The 22,542-nt window shown below is 45.7% G+C and overlaps 1 pseudogene across 1 annotated transcript; it reads right to left on the bottom strand.

The window, feature by feature from the left end:
• Positions 1-433: 433 nt before the first annotated feature.
• LOC145860037 (plexin-A2-like) lies at positions 434-10,174 on the bottom strand (annotated as a pseudogene). The gene is made up of 5 exons (XR_014380088.1): positions 9,972-10,174; positions 9,558-9,727; positions 9,018-9,231; positions 6,722-6,887; positions 434-4,407 (listed from the first exon to the last, which is right to left on the bottom strand). The product of XR_014380088.1 is annotated as a plexin-A2-like (transcript).
• Positions 10,175-22,542: the final 12,368 nt, after the last annotated feature.

The following is a 22,542-nucleotide window of genomic DNA, read 5'->3' as shown; positions in this document are numbered from 1 at the left end:
GATGGGTTATCTTGTTAGCGGCTAAGCGGCTAGCCTCAGTGTGTGTGTGTCCATTGATGGCAGGGTTTAGATTAAATCCCAGGAATAACCCAGGCTAAATGGAATGAATGAGAGAGAGCAGCCCTTTGTTCCCTGTAGGCTGATGGCCTGTGGCAAGGGCATAAAGTGGAGTGGCTAGGCTACTATAGGAATCTACCACAGTAGCTATATCAACTGTCCAGCCAGGAATTTGACCAATGTTAGGCAGTTCCATCATCATCAAAAACATTATTGGATATCACCTACTTCTGATTACCTCTCTGTATTTGTTATACAGTAGCTAACACATACAGTATGCTTGGAAAGGATTCTCCTAGTCTGATCCTCCTGAGGCAGTTCGTTTCTTCTAATGTCAACGAGACAAGGCAGTGTATTTCAGGTCTATGCGTTTTTTTTTTTTAACCAGCAAAGTTTATTTATATATAACAACAGTAAAAAGTGAATTCCTGGCTTGCAAAATAGGTGCTTCATATTTACAATAGGTACACAATAATATATTATCATAACAAAACCTAAGCAAAAAAAACAACCAAAAAAACGAGAACAACTTTAAATACTTTAAACTTTCTTAGAATTTTCACAGCACTTTTATAAAACAACAAGAACAGACAGCCATTATTATTATTATCGTCATTTGTATATACCAAATTACAGAACTCCAGTGTCTACAAAGGGTTGTCTACATTGGGTTGTGTTTAGAATGGAAGAAGGATATTCATTTCATATTGATACTTCTGCCTTGAGAATAATAGTTGACTTTTCGATTCCCCCGACTGATGACATGAGAAACGAAAAAAAAGTGAATTATTGTCTTGTTTTTCTGTAAGTAATGAAGCATGCCAGTAGACCCATCACTTCGCCACCACGTAAGCCAAGAGTAAAAAAGTGCACAACATCCTGTATCTTCTTCAATTAGGTTCCATCTCTTCTGTAGCGGAAATGGAAGTTGCCATTTTAATAATCCTCAACGTGCATCAACTGCAAAATGTCTCAGAGACAACTAACTGGCTGTGAAATTCAATTCTAAGCTGCAGAATGGTAAACAAACTATAATGATAACTTCCACCTTTTCATTTGTCGTCATCATCTCCAAAGTGTACAGTATGACATCAATCTGTTACAATTCATTCAAATCTCTTTCACAAAACGGCAGTGAGTTAAGACTTATAATAAGATCTAATAATAATAATAATAATAATAAGATGTAGAAACATATTTTCTATTGACTAGCATGGTGGCCAGAAGACAAGGTTGGATTAGATTTTTAGAACGGTAATGAAATAACCAGCAGATAGCAGTTTATGAAAATAAAGACAAGTCAAAAACAGAACATTAAGCAACGGTCCCTCAAGAGAAAAACGTTTCAGTCAAACTAGGCCTCTCTATTTCATTTAGCCCATTCCTATCAAGCCAAATGGAGAATATAGTGGAACACATACTATAAGGAGGTTTCATCACATGGAATATAAAAGGCACCAGAACACAGACAAGCAATATGAGGCATGAGAGTGCCTTGGTTCGCTTGGATGAGAGGAAGAGAATAGAAGGGAGGACACGGTGGATGCTTCATATTCGTGTTTGAGCGTGTGTCTGTATTTAAAGTGTACCTATAGATATTTGTGTAGCAGGGGGCCAACAGCCAGCCCGCCCTCCTGGCAGGACACATTAATACCATGTCAATCGTGATCGCCTTGCATTTCTCTATGCCTGTTTTTGATGTGTTTTTTTTCCATCTCCCGATCACACTCTGCACACGACTACACTCAGATCAAAGCACTGCTTCAAAGCCGGGAGCAGGAAACTAGAGCTAAAGCGGTTTCTCTCTCTCTCGCTCTCATTTCTGACTGAGCTCTACTCTTCAAACAGCTCTGGCGAGACGGCTGAAGCACTGCCTGCCCGTACAGCAACAGGCCATAACCTCTTCACCTTTCCTATCCTTCTCAAACAGGTCTTAACACACCGTGGCAAGACAGGTGCCTTATCAAAAGGACCGTGCCAATTTCAACAAAACGGTGCCAACAGAGGCGGTGGATTAGTGGTTTTGATGGTTGGTTGGTTAGCTTGGTGTTCTAAAGCCACAGACAAAACAAGCAGATCCATTAACATTGGTGTTATGCTCTCTCCCTCCATAAATCATTTCATCATACTGTTCACCTTTAATACTACCTAGTTTCAAGTACTTGATGTAAACAGTGAGCCAACAAAGAAGTCTGGAGAAAACAGAATGGTGGTGGTCATTCAAACCAGCAGAACGAATCTACACTATGTTGTCATCCAGCTAGGATGAGTACATGAAGGTTCCCTCGATCTATCCTTCCATAAATGGGTTAAGTTTGGTACAGGACAATCCAATCTTACCAAAGATCTACCTGGTACTGTAACACACATTATCTTTAATGTTTATATCCTCTTTTGACCATGCTAGCAGTTCAGATATTTCCTTCTTGACAAAAACAAAAAAAAATGACAACTTTCGACAAGTAACTATATATTGTACAGAACTGTCTCTCTCCTGAGCCTGCGACTGTCCTGCTTTCGTACCTGCTGCTTGTTCACAAGCTTACAGTTACATGAGCACCTCTCTACAGGCTCTTTACTTCAGTTCGAGGGCTTGGATGGCCCCCTCTGTAAAGCATTAACCGATGAATCATTTAAAACAAAGGGATCTTTTGGCACTACACAGGCTTTTTCTTATTCTCGTTTGGAAAGACGTTGTTGGTACATAGTTGGGTAGAAAACTCAGTTCGCTAGCATTTAGCCGCTGGCCAGCTCTAGCTGGCCTGATCCATTGGCACTTACAAAAACAAACAAAGATGGACTTGAAAACACTTCTTCTGACATGTGATACGATGCATGCAAGTTTTACACACACATTTGATCCGATCCCCCTAAAGCGATACAAACAGCAGTTATATAACGGAGTGTTTTCACTCCTGCCGCCAGCCTCAGTCCCCAGCTTGGCAGACTCTACAATCTAGTCTCCAGTATATTATGGCATTTGTACGTTAAGAGCAGCGTAGCCACGGCAACTACGGCTACATTACAGACTGTATAGTACACACCCTCTTACGGTAGAGATAGAGGATTTGGTAGCAGGGTAAATGATGGTGACAGGGGTAAAGGGACTTGGACGGATGTTCAGTTGGCCAACTATCTTGCCATTAAAGTTCTGTTCAACTAACTCCTATTTGTTTAAAAAACAAACTCAAATGAAAAAGTCCCATCAGCATTTGTACATTCACAGTACATACAGATGGCGTTACTGCAGAGGAGAGTCTTCTAGAAACCAGTAGGATGCTGGTTGTTGTTGTCCTTATAACCTAAACGCTCTGTGGGCCTGTGGATCTCCTCGTATCACACAGGCTACAGGGGTTTGGGGTCGATAAGCATGCTGGTTGAACTTTGACCCCCTCAGAGGAGGTCCGTTCTCCGTATGATGCGGATGCGTTTTGTGGGTTCCTGTACAGGGCTGATGGGTTACAGTCAGAGCTGGGTTCTGTCCACTTGGTCTGGAGTATCATGTTGATAACGAATGGTAATGCTGTCTGAGGAGAACAGAGAGCAGGACAGGACATGACATAGAACCATGTCTTTCTGATGGCCACGGCAGCACCCTATAACGTGTTATAATACAACCTATGCCTTTGTACAGTACAACAATGTCCATATATGTAACAAGAGGAAGGTGTTTCCACTGCAACTGATAAGATCAAAATCTACACATACAAAAATAAAGCATATATTTTTGGAAGCAAAACTCAGCAACAATATCTCTGGAATCCATCATGAGAAGTCTTTATCGCTTTCGCTATCTCTTTTTCTTACACTGTCTCTAATGTGAGTTTTCAGCAGACAGGGAGAGTGTATCTGGCTATAACATCTCCCCTCTGTTCGTTCCTTCTCTCAACATATCTCTCCTCCAGGGCTATACAGACACAACACTGCCCGTCAAACCCAAAATAATATCAGCTGAAAAGAAAGATGCCATGTAGCCTTTATGGAGGTCTGTGGTCGCCCCACCTTACATCATCATCACCACCCATGTTTCCAGAGCCTATGGAGTCTTTTGGAGTTGGTGGCAGTATGGCGTAGGAAGAAAATTTGATTAAAAAAACAAAAACTCTTTATTTCTGGATTTAAAAGGTCCCAGGTCAATGGTGGTTGGTTGTGTCCCCCCCCCCCACCCCACTGTGAGTATCGGGACTGTTGGTTGGGTGGCTGTGGCTGATGGATATCCCGGGCCGGTCCAGTCGTCCAATCCCGTTGTCTGTCTCAGCTCTCCAGGGACATGGCTGAGATGAGCTGCTCCACCTTGTAGGCCAGACGCTGTTTCTTAGCCTGCTCGTCCTGCTCCAGGGCCATGGTGATCTGGGAGGGGGGGAAGACAGGACAACAACATGCTTTAATGTCACTCCTAACACACTCAAACCAGGAAGTCAGCCTACTGTGAACCCAGGACAACAACATGCTTCAGTGTCACACTCAACCCAGGAAAAACGTACAGATGTATTGAGGAATGTGATGTCTGTGGTCTGTTTACAGTATTATGTGTTGAGGAAGTTGACATTTGTGATTTGGCTTTTCTTAAATGCCCCTGGGGGAATAAATGAAGTTGTACTGACTCACATAATTTCCATTGTATGTCAACTGGCTTAGAGCTTTGTTGGATGGGTGGGATCATGTGTGATTGATATTTCCTGACTATACCATTAAAGATGAAATATAATTGTCTCTGAGTGGCACAAAACGGAGGAATCCAACTGGTGTTATGCCCTATCTTGCGCTTTTGTCCCTCTTTAAACGTGGGCATTTGTCAAGCTGTTCAAAGTGGAATCCGACAGGGTCTCCTCTCTGCTGTCTGTGGCATCACACAGAGTCACAACACGCTGTATGCATGCCAGGGTGACAACGCGGCAGCTGGGCGGTGCTTTTTCCATGTGCTCATATCAAACAGGAGAAATAATACCCAATAAGATCACTGATTCGAGTTATGCCACACAGTGAGTCAATATAAAGTGACACTGATTAAAGCTGCGGACCAATGCTAATGCAGCACAGCTCTCCCGTTTCTAGATGACAGGAATGTGATTGTATTCCCCCAGGAATACACAATGTTCTCAGAACTAGGCGTTGCGCTGAAAACATTATGGGGACATTAACGAAGACTAGTTTCTCTTAAGGTCTGTACATAGCTCCAGCAACCTGTCCCATAGTACACTACCTGCCTCCCTGCCTGTTGTCTCCCTCTCATCTGCCTAAGTGCTCTTAGAGCTGGCAGAGCAGAGCCCAGCGGAGCCTCTCCTCCTCATCCCCCTCTCCCCCTCATACCAATCTATTATGAATCTGTTGTGCTGTATGCAGGCACAGCTTCTTCCCTCCCTCCCTCCCTCCCTCCCTCCCTCCCTCCCTCCCTCCCTCCCTCCCTCCCTCCCTCCCTCCCTCCCTCCCTCCCTCCCTCATCACCAAAATCCATTCAGCACTGCGCTAGCCCGCTAGAGGGGCCACACAGGAGCCAGGCATGGAACAAACAACTGATGACGGCCAACGATAAGGGCCTTAGCACTGTGCCCAGGAGAGAGAGCTGGAGAAGAGGAGAGACAGAGAGAGGGCATGAGTGTGTGTGTGTGTGTGTGTGTGTGTGTGTGTGTGTGTGTGTGTGTGTGTGTGTGTGTGTGTGTGTGTGTGTGTGTGTGTGTGTGTGGTGTGTGTGTGTCTGTGTCTGTGAGAGAGAAAGAAAGAAAGCTAGAGGTGGGGGAAGAGCGTGGGATAAAAGAAAAGGAAACAAAGTGGGAAGAAAGTGCGAGAAAGAGAGTGGGAGTAAAAGAGGTGGTCTCTGAGAGGTAAAAAGAGAGAGAGGAGAAGTGAACACTAGCTCTGGCGGCAGCAGCTTCAAGCTCTTAGGGCAGATGGGGAAGAAGAGAGAGAGACGGGAGAAACACAGAGGAGAGAGTGAAAGAGAGAGAGATAGATGGAATAGAAAGGGAGAGAAGAGGGAGTGGGCTCGTCGTCTTGTGAATGGGGCCTCAATAAGGTCAGACTAATGGCTCCCAGAAGAGGTGCTGACATTACAGCCGGAATGTCTCCATTACAGAACCTTTTCTCTCTCTCTCCCTCTCTCCCGTCGCTTCTTTGTCGCACTCTCCCATCCCTCTCCCCCTCTCTCATTTTCTCCCTCATTTTCTCTCTCCATTTTTCTTTCTCTCTCTCTTTCTCCCTCTCTCGTTCTCTTTCTTTCCCTGAAACCCCCCTCTTCAACGTCTTGATTCTGCTCAAGCGAGCCACAGAGAAAGAAAGAGAGAGCGAGAGAGAGAACAGGGCTGTGTTCCTTCACACCACTCAGGGGATGGAGTAGCATGCTGAGCTGCTTGTACAGACGCTGTTCCTGTCTCTCCTCCACATATCATCCACCCACAACTCTCATTGGCCCAGGACATATGGCACTTAGGATGGGTTATGTGACGTGGCGGATAGGGGGTATGGTTCTTTGTGAGGAATACCATCAGATCAGAGAAACTCTTGGCATCTCTGAAAGTTTTTGAAAACACTCTAAATGAGTTAGGAATGACCATGAACTAGACTAGACCTGACTGAAGAGGAGAGTTCATAAGACTGGAGCATGGCCTCGCCTGTTAAAAGAATGGTCATTATTGCAGTGTGTCTGTGTGTGTGTGTTAGGACTCACCTCCTCACTGTATTTGGAGACGTAGGAGTAGATCTCGTTGAGAGCACTGAGCATGTTAAACTCTGTGGAGTGGAGCCTGGCCTGCTCTGCCAGGTAGGCATTCATGTCCTGGTCACTGATGTCCTGGTCACTGATGGCCGGCAGACGGTTAATGTCTGCGTAGTACCTGGAGGCACACACAGGGGGCGACGCTCAGTTTCAACATGCACACAGCCGAAACAATCTACACCAGAATTCTTTACTGGAACGTTGAGCCTCATTAAAGTACATCACAGGAGGCTGCTGAGGGGAGGAAGGCTCATAATAATGGCTGAAACAGAGCAAATGGAATGGCATTAAACACCTGGAAACCATGTGTTAGATGTATTTGATGCCATTCAACTTATTGCGCTCCAACCATTACCACGAGCCTGTCCTCCCCAATTAAGGTGCCACCAACCTCCTGTGGAGTACATATGTGAAAAAGTATGTGAACTCTTTGGAATTACCTCGATTTCTGCATTAATTAGTAATAACATTTGATCTGATCTTCATCTAGGTCACAACAATAGACAAACACAGTCAGTTTAAACTAATAACACACAAACAATTATACGTTTTCATGTCTTTAATGAACACACAATGCAAATATTCACAGTGCAGGGTGGGAAAAGTATGGGTGGGAAAAGTATGTGAACCCTTGGATTTAATAACTGGTTGACCCTCCTTTGCCAGCCACAATCTCAACCAAACGTTTTCTGTAGTTGCGGATCAGACCTGCACAACGGTCAGGAAGAATTTTGGACCATTCCTCTTTACAAAACTGTTTCAGTTCAGCAATATTCTTGGGATGTCTGATGTGAACCACTCTTGAGATCATACCACAGCATCTCAATCTGGTTGAGGTCATACCACAGCATCTCAATCTGGTTGAGGTCAGGACGTATTTTCTTCTGTTGAAGCCATTCTGTTGTTGATTTACTTATGTGTTTTGCGTCGTTGTCCTGTTGCATCACCCAACTTCTGTTGAGCTTCAATTGGCGGACAGATAGCCTTACAAAATGTCCTTGATAAACTTGGTAATTCGTTTTTCCATCGATGATAGCAAGCTGTCCAGGTCCTGAGTCAGCAAAGCAGCCCCAAACCATGATGCTCCCTCCACCATACTTTACAGTTGGGATGAGGTTTTGATGTTGGTGTGCTGTGCCTTTTTTTTGCTGTGCCTTTTTTTCTCCACACATAGTGTTGTGTGTTCCTTCCAAAACAACTCAACTGTAGTTTCATCTGTCCACTGAATATTTTGCCAGTAGCTCTGTGGAAAATCCAGGTGCACTTTTGTAAACTTCAGATGTGCAGCAATGTTTTTTTTTGGACAGCAGTGGCTTCTTCCGTGGTGTCCTCCCATGAACATCATTCTTGTTTAGTGTTTTACGTATCGTAGACTCGTCAACAGAGATGTTAACATGTTCCAGAGATTTCTTTCAGTCTTTAACTGACACTGTAGGATTCTTCTTAACCTCACTGAGAATTCTGCGCTGTGCTCTTGCAGTCATCTTTCCCTTACGGCCACTCCTAGAGTAGCAACAGTGCTGAACTTTCTCCATTTATAGACAATTTGTCTTACCGTGGACTGATCAAGGCTTTTAGATCAAGGCTTTTAGAGATACTTTTGTAACCCTTTCCAGCTTTATGCAAGTCAACAATTCTTAATCTTCGGTCTTCTGAGATCTATTTTGTTTGAGGCATGGTTCACTTGAGGCATGGTTCACATCAGGCAATGCTTCTTGTGAACAGCAAACTCAAATGTGTGTTTTTTTATAGGGCTAGGCAGCTCTAACCAACATCTCCAATCTCGTCTCAATGAGGTTAGCTCACTCCTGACTCCAATTAGCTTTTGGGGAAGTCATTAGCCTAGGGGTTCACATACTTTTTCCAACCTACACTGTGAATATTTAAATTATGGATTCAATATACACAAGAAAAATACAAGAATTTGTGTGTTATTAGTTTAAGCACACTGTGTTTGTCTATTGTTGTGACTTTGATGACCAATTTATGCAGAAAATCCAGGTAATTCCAAAGGGTTCACATACATTTTCTTGCCACTGTATATGGCCAATATACCACGGCTAAAGGTTGAACAGCCCTAGCCGTGGTATATTGGCCATATACCACCACCCCCCCCACCCCCCAGGCCTTATTGCTTAAACATACTGCAAGTGTATCCAGGACCAAAATAGTTTATGAGCGGTAAGAAAACAAGGAAATAGAATTGTATGTGTATATTTTGTGTATGTGTATATTTTGTCTCACTCACCTTTCTACCCAGCTCTTGTAGTTGGGGGATGTCTTTAGCATACAGCAGCTTGTTGGAGGGTGAGTCCTTGCCCAGGCGGTGCTCTGAGGTGGAGCAGGAGTCCATGAAGGTCTGGGCCACCACAGACAGACAGGCGTCCGTGATGCTGCTCTTGTGGATGTCAAACACAAACTGGGGATTCTTGATCACGTTTACCCAGAACCGCAGCGGGAGGCTGATAAAGAGGGCACAGAAATGAGTCAGTCAGAATCCCCTCTCAGTATTTTTCTTCACTCTCTGGGTCATGAAAGCACTGAGTCAGAATCCACTAACTATCAGTAACGTATTTCTCTCCTCTTTCTGGGTCACTAAAGTGCTGGCTTTAGGGAGGAGCTTTAGGCTCAACTCCAGACAGGCAGAATCCAGTACTGTTTTGGAAAGTTTCTCAGTGTATCATCCTCTGATTGATACACATCACATCCTACATTATACATCCTATTGATGAATCCTATCATTCCTATTCTACATCCTCCACTATTCTACATCCTCCAGGTTCCTCACCAGTTGCTCTTCCACGTGTGGCGGACATCTTGGTCGTGGATGCCGTGTTTGTCCGCCTGCTCGTCCAGGAAGTCAAACATGTATTTGATGGCGAGGGGCAGGGCGCTACCCCGGTGGACGGTACTGAACAACGTCTCAAACAGGTCGTCCACAAACTTCTGCAGTGTACCCTGGGTAAACACAATGGACACACCAGGTCAGACATACATAAACTCACTACAATAACTGATTTCCTAAAAGAATAGGCAATAACCTAAGCAGATGAAAGTCTGTCATTAGCCACTGGATCCAAAATACAGGATTGTACCACCAGTCACTTAGTACAATTTATGTAAAACAAAACACTGTAACTGAAAGTAAACTACTGTAGTATAATTGAAATATGGAGGTAAAGAAGTTTGTGTTGGGTGTTACCTTGGTGGCTAGCAGTCTGGTCAGGTATATCTCGGAGACCATCTTGCTGCCGCGGTCTCCCTCCTTCTGGTCTCCATGCTCGTGGTTCTTGACGAGGCGTGGTTCTTGACGAGGTGCCACACTTTGACCCCACTCTCAAGGTCAGGGGTTATCATAGGGGCACGGGAACGCAGACTGTCTGGACTACCTGTGTACCGGAAGGACGAGTCTAGAGAGAGAAAGAGAGAGCGAAAAAGGGTAGGAGAGAGAGATGGAGGGACAGAGAGGGAGATAAATTAGACACTTTAAATGAGCCACTACGTTCCTAGTTCTGTGCTCTATTCCCTTGTCCTGTTTAGTAACACACACGCAAGATGGCGCCAACAGACAGCTCCTAAGCAACTTTGCTGTATTTGTTTTTTGTGTGTTATTTCTTACATTATTAGAGAGAGATGATATTACATACAGCCAGAAATAACTTTTGGATGTCAGAGCGGTGGTATCTCACCAGCATTATGACCAGGAATACTACTTTCCCGAATTGGATTCTTTGTTCGTACCCCCCAGGGAAATTGAACTTATCCCAGAGGCTGCTCCAAGACGCCGCCGGTGGAGAAGAGGTATATATTACTCGGCAATGTTCAGTCTCTGGACAACAGTCTCTGGACAATAAAGTAGACGAGCTGAGGGCGAGGATCTCCTTCCAGAGAGACATGAGGGATTGTAACATACTCTGTTTCACGGAATAATGGCTCTCTCCAGATATACTGTCCCTGTCCATACAGCCATACAGGTTCTCAGTACATCACACAGACAGGAATAAAGAACTCTCCGGGAAGAAGGAAGGCGGGAGCGTATGTTTCATGATTAACTACTCATGGTGTGATTGTGATAACATACAGAAAGTCCTCAAGTCCTTTTGTTCACCCGACCTAGAATACCTCACAATCAAATGCCGACCGTATTACCTCCCAAGAGTATTCTCTTCGGTTATAGTCACAGCCATATACAGTCCACCTCAAGCCGATATCACGACGGCCCTCAAGGAACTACACTGGACATTGTGCAAACTGGAAACCACATTTCCTGAGGCCGCATTTGTTGTAGCTGGGGATTTTAACAAAGCAAATTTGAGGAAAATGCTGTCGAAGTTCTATCAACACTTGCGCTGCTTAAACACTCGACCACTGCACTCGACCACTGCTACTCCAACTTCCGGGTAGCCTCTGAGAATAACATTGACATATACACAGACACGGTGACTGAGTTCATCAGGAAGTGTATTGGGGATGAAGTTCCCACGGTGACTATTAAAACCTACCCAAATCAGAAACTGTGGATAAATGGCAGCATTCGAGCAAAACTGAAAGCGTGAACCAAACGCATTTAACCATGGCGAGGTGACTGGGAATATGGTTGAATACAAACAGTGTAGTTATTCCCTCCATAAGGCAATCTAACAGGCAAAACATCAGTACAGAGACAAAGTGGAGTCGTAATTCAACGGCTCAGACAAGAGACGTTTGTGGCAGGGTCTACAGACAATCACGGATTACACAGGTCAAACCAGCCACGTCGCGGACACCGTCGTCTTGCTCCCGGACAAGCTAAACACCTTTTTCACCCGCTTTGAGGATAACACAGTGCCACCAACGCGGCCCACTCACATGAACTGTGGGCTCTCGTTCTCCGTGGCCAACGTGAGTAAGACATTTAAGCGTGTTATTTAAGCGTGTTAACCCTCGCAAGGCTGCCAGCCCAGACGCGTCCTCAGAGCATGCGCAGACCAGCTGGTTAGAGTGTTTACGGACATATTCAATCTCTCCCTATCCCAGTCTGCTGTGTCCTCAGCCCCCTCCTGTACTCCCTGTTCACCCATGACTGCGTGGCCACGCATGCCTCCAACTCAATCATCAAGTTTGCAGACAACAGTAGCTGGCCTGATTACCAACAATAACGAGACAGCCTACAGGGAGGAGCTGAGGGACCTGGCAGAGTGGTGCCAGGTAAATAAAATTACCTCAACGTCAACAAAACAAAGGAGCTGATCGTGGACTTCAGGAAACAGCAGAGAGAGCACGCCCCTATCCACATCGATGGGAGAAGGTGAAAAGCTTCAAGTTCCTCTGCGTACACATCACTGACAATCTGAAATGGTCCGCCAACACAGACAGTGTGGTGAAGAAGGCGCAACAGCATCTCTTCAACCTCAGGAGGCTGAAGAAATTTGGCTTGGCCCCTAAGACGCTCACAAACTTTGCTCACAAACTTTGACAGATGCACAATTGAGAGCATCCTGTCGGGCTGTTTCCCCGCCTGGTACGGCAACTGCACTGCCCGCAACCAAAGGGCTATCCAGAGGGTGGTGCGATCTGCCTAACGCATCACCGGGGGCACACTGCCTGCCCTCCAGGACACCTACACCACCCCGTGTCACAGGAAGGCCAAAAAGATCATCAAGGACATCAACCACCCGACTCTTGGCCTGTTCACACCGCTACCCTCCAGAAGCGAGGTCAGTACAGGTGCATCAAAGCTGGGACCGAGAGAGTGAAAAACAGCTTCTATCTCAAGGCCATCAGACTGTTAAATAGCCATCACTAGCCAGCTACCATCCGGTCACTCAACCCTGCACATTAGAGGCTGCTGCCCAATATACATAGACATGGAATCATTGGTCACTTTAATAATGGAACACTATTCACTTTAATAATGTTTACATACTGCTTTACTCATCTCATATGTATATACTGTATTCCATTCTACTTTTAGTCAATGCCACTCCGACATTGCACTCCGACATTGCTCATCCTAATATTTATATATTTCTTATATTTCCATTCTTTTACTTTAGATTTGTGTGAATTGTTGTGAATTGTTAGATATTACTGCACTGTTGGAGCTAGGAACACAAGCATTTCGCTACACCCGCAATAACATCTGCTATATATGTGTATGTGACCAATAAAATTTGATTTGATATTTCCCCCCAACACACACCCACTGAACCTCCTCCTGTCTCATTTGCCCTTCTCCTCTGTAGTCTCATTACAAAGCTTAAAACCCCTAGTCCCTTGTTCCTCTTTAACCTTTCTGTAAAGTAAATTGCAGCGCTGGATCATTTCATATTAGCTTGGCGGAAATGTGATGAAGGAAGGGGAATAAATAGGTCTCTGTCTGTCTGTTCGTCCATCTCAATACATGTCTGTTGGCCCTCTGGACTGCAGGAGCAGCACCCTCTCACTAGACTAAACGGATGAAAGGAGCCATGCACCAATAATATTTTATTAAGTCCAGAGAGTGGGGGAGTGGTGGAGGGGCAGCTGTAGGGGCAGCTGTCAGCCCAGTGCCACCCCCTCTCTTTCATATCATCCCCCGCACATCTCTCTCTCTCCCTCTCATATTATCTCTCTCTGTCTCTCGCTCTCTTTCCTTCATATTATCCCTCTCTCTGAATAGAGGTGTGAGAGAGAAATCCATATTTATGTTTATTTATTTTCCCTTTTGTACTTTATCTATTTGCACATCGTTACAACACTGAATATAGACATAATATGACATTTGAAATGTCTCTATTCCTTTGTAACTTTTTTGAGTGTAATGTTTACTGTTCATTTTTAATTTCAGCTTTGTTTATTATCTATTTCGCTTTGGCAATATAAACATGTTTCCCATGCCAATAAAGCCCTTTTGAATTGAATTGAGAGATAGAGCCCTGGCTTCCCGTGGGTTCCTCTTAAAAGGAATTATAATTGTCTCTTTCCTGCTGTCGCCGGGTTGAAAGAGTCCTAATCAATGCATCAAAAGATCTCTAATATGTAAAGCACTCCAGCCATCTTCTTTCCCTCATTCCTTTGACATTCCTTTGACATTAAGGAATGGCGCTCTTTCTCCTCCTCTCTTCTTCGCCAGTGTTCTTACTTAGCAGCTCTTTCCTCCCCAGTGGCGGTGAGTGTGTGTGTGTGAGTGTGTGAGAGAGGTCTGGAGGGGCTCTCTATCATTGTCAGATCCCTCTCACCTGTCTTCAAAGGGCAGTGTGGGACAACAAAGCCTCAGAGCTCTACAGCGACTTACAGCTCTAAGTGGTATTTTCTAAAGAGCAGCAGCAGCGAGAAGGGTCTCTAGGGTGGCCACTGGGGACCTTTGAGTCTGGGGGGGGGGGGTCTGTCAGCCCCTGTGTGTGTCTCCCTCTGTGTGTGCGAGTGGGGTGGATTGAGGTCTCAAATCCCATTTTAAGCCACTGGCAGGTCCTTGCCCCTCCTTCTCTCTACTCCTTCCCCTCCAGGGGGGCAGACCTCTCCCTCCTATCTTCAGCTCAGTAACCACTGCACCAGGCTTCACGCTCCCGGGGGTGGGTGTGAGGGTAGCAGGGGTGTGAGTGTGTGTGTGTGTGTGTGTGTGTGTGTGTGTGTGTGTGTGTGAGGTAGGTTGTGAGGCATCAGGGGGGAGTGTAGCGAGTTACTCAGGGCCGGGAGGGCGCTGGAACGGTAAATTGAGGCGGGATGCTAAATGCTGAACGTTAAATTGATATGAATCAATCAGCTGGGTGTCGGGGCACATCTGTGCCCGCTGTGCCAGGCTTTGATTGATTGGGGACCGGGCTGGAGCCAGAGGAGGACAGGTTGTTTTTTGATGCAGCATCGTACAAAACACACACACACACACACACACATTGCTATTTAATGACTTTGGTGAAATATTCAGATTGAAGCAGTATGTTGTTCAGGATGGAATACTGTGTAATATTGTATGCATCACCAGCCACTGAACCAAACTGAGACCAAAATCATGTGTTAGTTTTCTTTACATCATTCAGGTTGGCAATCCATCTCCAGATCCTCTGTTTCAGTCATTACAGAGTAATACTTATTTACTACATTAGAGTATAATACTGCTTTGTTGGTTATGTAGTCATGACTCATGTACAGTCAGGATGTACAGTCAGGGGAAAAAGTATTTGATCCCCTGCTGATTTTGTACGTTTGCCCACTGACAAAGAAATGATCAGTCTATAATTTTAATGGTAGGTTTATTTGAACAGTGTGACAGAATAACAACAAAAAAATCCAGAAAACCGCATTTCAAAATTTTTTATAAAATCATTTGCATTTTAATGAGGGAAATAAGTATTTGACCCCTCTGTAAAACATGACTTAGTACTTGGTGGCAAAACCCTTGTTGGCAATCACAGAGGTCAGACGTTTCTTGTAGTTGGCCACCAGGTTTGCACACATCTCAGGAGGGATTTTGTCCCACTCCTCTTTGCAGATCTTCTCCAAGTCATTAAGGTTTGGCAACTCGAACCTTCAGCTCCCTCCACAGATTTTCTATGGGATTAAGGTCTGGAGACTGGCTAGGCCACTCCAGGACCTTAATGTGCTTCTTCTTGAGCCACACCTTTGTTGCCTTGGCCGTGTGTTTTGGGTCCATCCACGACCCATTTTCAATGCCCTGGCTGAGGGAAGGAGGTTCTCACCCAAGATTTGATGGTACATGGCCCCGTCCATCGTCCCTTTGATGTGGTAAAGTTGTCCTGTCCCCTTAGCAGAAAAACACCCCCAAAGCATAATGTTTCCACCTCCATGCTTGACGGTGGGGATGGTGTTCTTGGGGTCATAGGCAGCATTCCTCTTCCTCCAAACACGGCGAGTTGAATTGATGCCAAAGAGCTCCATTTTGGTCTCATCTGACCACAACACTTTCACCCAGTTGTCCTCTGAATCAGTCAGATGTTCATTGGCAAACTTCAGACGGGCAGGTATATGTGCTTTCTTGAGCAGGGGGACCTTGCGGGCGCTGCAGGATTTCAGTCCTTCACGGCGTAGTGTGTTACCAATTGTTTTCTTGGTGACTATGGTCCCAGCTGGCTTGAGTTCCTTGACAAGATCCTCCCGTGTAGTTCTGGGCTGATTCCTCACCGTTCTCATGATCATTGCAACTCCACGAGGTGAGATCTTGCATGGAACCCCAGGCCAAGGGAGATTGACAGTTCTTTTGTGTTTCTTCCATTTGCGAATAATCGCACCAACTGTTGTCACCTTCTCACCAAGCTGCTTGGCGATGGTCTTGTAGCCCATTCCAGCCTTGTGTAGGTCTACAATCTTGTCCCTGACATCCTTGGAAAGCTCTTTGGTCTTGGCCATGGTGGAGAGTTTGGAATCTGATTGATTGATTGCTTCTGTGGACAGGTGTCTTTTATACAGATAACAAGCTGAGATTAGGAGCACTCCCTTTAAGAGTGTGTTCCTAATCTCAGCTCGTTACCTGTATAAAAGACACCTGGGAGCCAGAAATCTTTCTGATTGAGAGGTGGTCAAATACTTATTTCCCTCATTAAAATGCAAATCAATTTATAACATTTTCAACATGCTTTTTTCTGTATTTTTTTGTTGTTATTCTGTCTCTCACTGTTCAAATAAACCTACCATTAAAATTATAGACTGATCATTTCTTTTTCAGTGGGCAAACGTACAAAATCAGCAGGGGATCAAATACTTTTTTCCCTCACTGTATCTCACAGTCTCTCTACAGTACATTCTTAATGTGGCTGTGTTAATGAGGAGATGGCAATGCTGTCTCTGACATCGTAAACGTCACCATCTTTATGAATTTGAGATAGTCCTATAGGACTTTTATTGCACATTGCACATGACACATTAACCATCCTCATTGTTTGTCTGACACTGTCCAGGGCTAATTTCCAATATACTGTTGGTTTTGTGATTGGCAAATGGGGACTTAGTAAATAGGAAAGGAGAGGGACGATGGTGTTACTGGCCCAATTGGTCATCTCTCCAGGCGACAGAAAACAACCTATGGGGGTTCTCATCCAATCCCAGCCCTGATAATGGGCCAACCGTGTTCCGTTTTCACTTTCTATTGGTGTGAAGTATCATTCACAGTGAATAATTAGCCAATCACACGCTGCCATTGGGGTTGGGCATGGAACCAGATGGGAGGCCCTGTGGCTCACCCTTGTGACTGTCACCAGTGTGTGTGTGTGTGTGTGTGTGTGTGTGTGTGTGTGTGTGTGTGTGTGTGTGTGTGTGTGTGTGTGGAGACAGACCATTACACCCTGGCTCCAGGCTCAGTCTGGCATCCTCATTATTATACTTGATGGTAAAACAAAACACCTCTCTCCATGTCTCCCATCGGGCCCTCTCTACTCTCCCCCTCTCTTTCTCTCCCTTCATCCCTCTATCCCCCACTCTTCCTCTCCATCCCTCTACCACCCCTGCAGTTTCTGGGCTGTGAGGTAAATTGCAGTAAACACCGTCGGGAGGAGATAGTACGGTAAGCAATGGCTCCGCAGCAAAGCATTAGACGCTCCAAACAGAGCTGGTCTTTAGCGAGGAGGGTTTTATTTTTGCTCACATTGTGGCTCTGGACAAAATGTCTACAAACTCATCTGAAAGGCTAACGTGTATATCAGTTCTGCTCACACCCAAAGGCTTAGACACGGAACACTTTGACCTCCAACCCTCCCTTCCTCTTCCTGTGTTAGTATTTATGTTGATGTCGTTTGTTTGAAATGGTCCCGTGGCTTGAGGAGCTAAGTACAGTACTTACCGTGGAGATCTATGTACAACGTTCTATGTTCTATGTGCTCACCATATCTGCTGATGGAGGTCCGGGAGATGCTGGCTGACGGGGGGATGTTGTAGGAAGAGGTCTGTTTGGGCACCAGAGCCACCACACAGCGGTCAGACACCTGCAACAACACAACAGAGAATATTTTGATAAGAGAACAAGCTCAACCACCTACAGGCGTACTGCTCACGGATAACATGTTGTCCGTATGCAGTACACATTGATCTGCAACCCTGGTTTAGCACACTCCGCCCCTTTCCAAGAGGTACGAACATGTGCTCACACAGCATCTCCTTCCTCTCCTTCCCCTTGAATCCCTCCCTCCCTGTACCCTGTCACATTCTCTCCATTCAGCTTCCTCTCATCTCTAAAGCCTCGTGGGCTCTCTCTGAAGAGCGTCTCTCTGTAAGAAACGACTCAGATGCCTCTGTGATGAGATGATCCGCATCGTCATTCCCATCACTCCCCAGCCATTAGGGAAATAAGGAGAGGAGAGAAGAGATGGGGAAGAGGAGGTGGGAGTGGGCAGAAAGCCGGAGCTAAAGCAATGTGGAGTGAGGGCTTCCCACTGGCATGTCTAGAAAACAACCTCTCCCGCCTCACTGTCATCGCAGCATCTCAGAGGGGGGGACGGGGACAGGGGGGAGGGGGGGAAAGAGAGGAAAATACATTATGCCATAACAGTGATGGAAAAAGAGAGACAGACCGAAAGTGGAGGGATTGTCCAAAAACGGAAGGGAAATTGATGATAAGAAAGAAAGATATTGAGAGTGACAGAGAACAATAGCACAGTGGAAGAGTCAGCCCTCCAATCCAGCTCTATTGTCTACAGTATTCCTACAAAGATTTCTTTTGATCTCAACTACACGAGGTACAGAAGGAGGATGGGCTCTCTCCACATGAAAGAGTCCTCCTTATAGGACACCTTTACCCTACTGTACATGCCAGGACCACTCTGACTATCTCTCTGTCTTTGTCTATGGACGACACATTGCTGACTCTGTCCACAGTCTCTCCGAGCCACAACAATAAAAGTCAGTGTTCTAAACCATTCCACTTTCTACTGTCATTTACTCTACAATTTCATTGCTAATCACAGCTGGGAGGTTGTGTTTGCATGCACTCTTTCAATCTGGATAGACAAAATATTGCACACAAATATACAAAACCACTGTTTCCTTTTTGAGAACCAAAATACCAAAGCCCTCAGTGGCATTTCCAGCCAGCCCAGTGAAGGGATTTGAGTTTTCGGAGTGAGAGAACAAGAAGGACAAGCATCCAAAAGTGTGAAATCACCAAGCAGCCACAGGCTGAATGAAAACCTCCTATATGACATGAAAACAAGGTTGAGAGAGAAATAAGCTGTCCCCCGACCTCTCCTCACTGTTAGTCTCTCTAATGCTTCAGCTGGGTACCTCTCCTCACTGTTAGTCTCTCTAATGATGTGTGGTCGAGGTGTGGTCGATGTGTGGTCGATGTGTGGTTGATGTGTGGTCGATGTGTGGTCGATGTGTGGTCGATGTGTGGTCGAGGTGGGGTCGATGTGTGGTCGATGTGTGGTCGAGGTGTGGTCGAGGTGTGGTCGATGTGTGGTCGAGGTGTGGTCGAGGTGTGGTCGATGTGTGGTCGAGGTGTGGTCGATGTGTGGTCGAGGTGTGGTCGAGGTGGGGTCGAGGTGTGGTCGAGGTGTGGTCGAGGTGTGGTCGAGGTGTGGTCGATGTGTGGTCGAGGTGTGGTCGATGTGTGGTCGAGGTGTGGTCGAGGTGTGGTCGAGGTGGGGTCGAGGTGGGGTCGAGGTGGGGTCGAGGTGTGGTCGAGGTGTGGTCGAGGTGTGGTCGATGTGTGGTCGAGTGTGTGGTCGAGGTGTGGTCGAGGTGTGGTCGAGGTGTGGTCGATGTGTGGTCGATGTGTGGTCGAGGTGTGGTCGATGTGTGGTCGAGGTGTGGTCGATGTGTGGTTGATGTGTGGTTGATGTGTGGTCGAGGTGTGGTTGATGTGTGGTCGAGGTGTGGTTGATGTGTGGTCGAGGTGTGGTTGATGTGTGGTCGAGGTGTGGTCGATGTGTGGTCGATGTGTGGTCGAGGTGTGGTCGATGTGTGGTTGATGTGTGGTCGATGTGTGGTTGAGGTGTGGTCGATGTGTGGTTGATGTGTGGTTGATGTGTGGTCGAGGTGTGGTTGATGTGTGGTCGAGGTGTGGTTGATGTGTGGTCGAGGTGTGGTCGATGTGTGGTTGATGTGTGGTCGAGGTGTGGTTGATGTGTGGTTGATGTGTGGTCGAGGTGTGGTCGATGTGTGGTTGATGTGTGGTTGATGTGTGGTTGATGTGTGGTTGATGTGTGGTCGAGGTGTGGTTGATGTGTGGTCGATGTGTGGTCGATGTGTGGTTGATGTGTGGTCGAGGTGTGGTCGATGTGTGGTTGATGTGTGGTCGAGGTGTGGTCGATGTGTGGTTGATGTGTGGTCGAGGTGTGGTTGATGTGTGGTTGATGTGTGGTCGATGTGTGGTTGATGTGTGGTCGATGTGTGGTTGATGTGTGGTCGAGGTGTGGTTGATGTGTGGTCTGATGTGTGGTCGAGGTGTGGTCGAGTGTGTGGTTGATGTGTGGTCGAGGTGTGGTTGATGTGTGGTCGAGGTGTGGTTCGATGTGTGGTCGAGGTGTGGTTGATGTGTGGTTGATGTGTGGTCGAGGTGTGGTTGATGTGTGGTCGAGGTGTGGTCGAGGTGTGGTTCCTAACTGCTGGAGGCTGTTTCCTCATGACGGCAGCAGACCACTGCAGTAGATGGAGGACTTAAGTGGCAACTTGTTTGAAGTGGGCTGCAGCAGGAGGGTGGAAGGAAGGTGGAGTTTTATTCACCCCATTTGAGCAGCAGGATGAGCAGGAAAAGGCCATACTTACGTCTGAAGGAGTGAATGAATGTGTCCTCTTCTATACACACACATACATCCACATATTGCTTCTCTCATCTCAACTATTACTCTCCACTAAGCCGTCATCCTCCACAATTATACGGACCCTCCATACTCTTGTTTCCAAGCTGGGAAAAAAACAACACACATTTTGTTTTTGGACAATGTGCACATTTCCCTCCATAAGTCACAGCCCCTCCTCCATTCCGAAGAAGTTAATGGAAACGATTAAGCATTTTAATAAGCTCAGCAAGTCCCCGTGGAAGGAAAGTCAAATAAAGGCTTTTGAGCGGGGGGCCTTTTCCCCTCCTGCCCCCCATCTCCACTCCCCTCGCTCTTTTAATTGAGTTTCATTAATGAACATCAGGATTTTCATTATCCTACAGTGCATTAAGACTGGGGCCTGATGCTGGTAAATAGGTTGAGTGGGACAGATCAGCAGTAGAATGTCTTTACAATGGGATAGCGCATAAACCCAACATTCCAGTTCCCTAATAACCCATTCTAGCAGTGCAACGCATGGACAGGAATCTCATTAGAAAAACACAGAGGAGAAAAAGACTGAAGGCGATAGGAAACTAGCTACTGCTCTGTCGTTTAATTTGTTAGACGGGGGAGAGAGACAGAGAGAGATATACAAAGAGAGAGAAAGCAGACAGCTCTAAAAAGAGAGAGGGACAGGGGATGGAGTGAAAGCTCAGTGCACACAGGAAAGGGATCATTAATGAGTACACAAGCCTCATGAAGGATGTCTCTAAAGAAAGACGGAAAGGGTTAGAGCTAGGTGAAGTGATGGAGAGAACGAGAGAGAGAGCAATATGAAAAAAATGAGTCACAGCGTCTCACTAAAAGGTTTGAAAGCAGATAAACACATTGAAATGGGAAAGTAAGTAGTTTGAAATCGGCAGATTGTCAAAACATAGGTACCATGTTCAGAAAGCCCTTATCAATCTAATGTTGGCGCCTGTAGACTCACAGGTAGAAAGACTCCACTACAGTCAGGGAGGGGAACAAAACTTTTAGACCTATAGTACTGATTTGGAGCGCATTCTCTCAGAATGTTAAAGGATCCTCAAAACAACATGGAAGTATGAATAGACTCCGTATATAAAGCCGTGACCTTGTCTTGTCGCTGTACTCTTGCCTGTGTCTCTGGGCCATTCATGGAAGCTATTCTCTGGCTCCTTTGAATCGGTCAAATGGTTACATGGTGAAACACGTGCAGTTAGATTACTGAGTGGACTATGGGCTTGTAGTTTCTGCTACTGTGACACTATAATAACATAAAGCCTCTGGCAGGGATGAGTACATAGCCACCTCCTCATTGCACTCATAATATAACCTTAGACAGGAGTTAATGTCTGCGGTGTGTGTGTGCATGTACAGTTGAAGTCAGAAGTTTACATACACTTTAGTCAAATACATTTAAAAACTCAGTTTTTCTAAATTCCTGACATTTAATCCTAGTAAAAATACCCTGTTTTAGGTCAGTTAGGATTACCACTTTATTTTAAGAATGTGAAATGTCAGAATAATAGTAGAGAGAATGATTTATTTCAGCATTTATTTCTTTCATCACATTCCCAGTGGGTCAGAAGTTCACAGCCACTCAATTAGTATATGGTAGCATTGCCTTTAAATTGTTTAACTTGGGTCAAACGTTTCAGGTAGCCTTCCACAAGCTTCGCACAATAAATTGGGTGAATTTTGGCCCATTCCTCCTGACAGAGCTGGTATAACTGAGTCAGGTTTGAAGGCCTCCTTGCTCGCATACGCTTTTTCAGTTCTGCCCACAAATTTTCTATGGGATTGAGGTCAGGGCTTTGTGATGGCCACTCCAATACCTTTACTTTGTTGTCCTTAAGCCATTTTGCCACAACTTTGGAAGTATCCTTGGGGTCATTGTCTATTTGGAAGACCCATTTGCGACCAAGCTTTAACTTCCTGACTGATGTTTTCAGATGTTGCTTCAATATATCCACATCATTTTCCTCCTCATGATGCCATCTATTTTGTGAAGTGCACCAGTCCCTCCTGCAGCAAAGCACCCCCAGAATATGATGCTGCCACCCCCGTGCTTCGCGGTTGGGA

This window comes from Salmo salar, chromosome 13, assembly GCF_965601325.2.
Source record: "Salmo salar chromosome 13, fSalSal1, whole genome shotgun sequence".
Lineage (NCBI taxonomy): Eukaryota > Metazoa > Chordata > Actinopteri > Salmoniformes > Salmonidae > Salmo > Salmo salar.
Note: the sequence above shows the minus strand (reverse complement) of the source record. Positions and strands in the feature narration are given on the sequence as shown.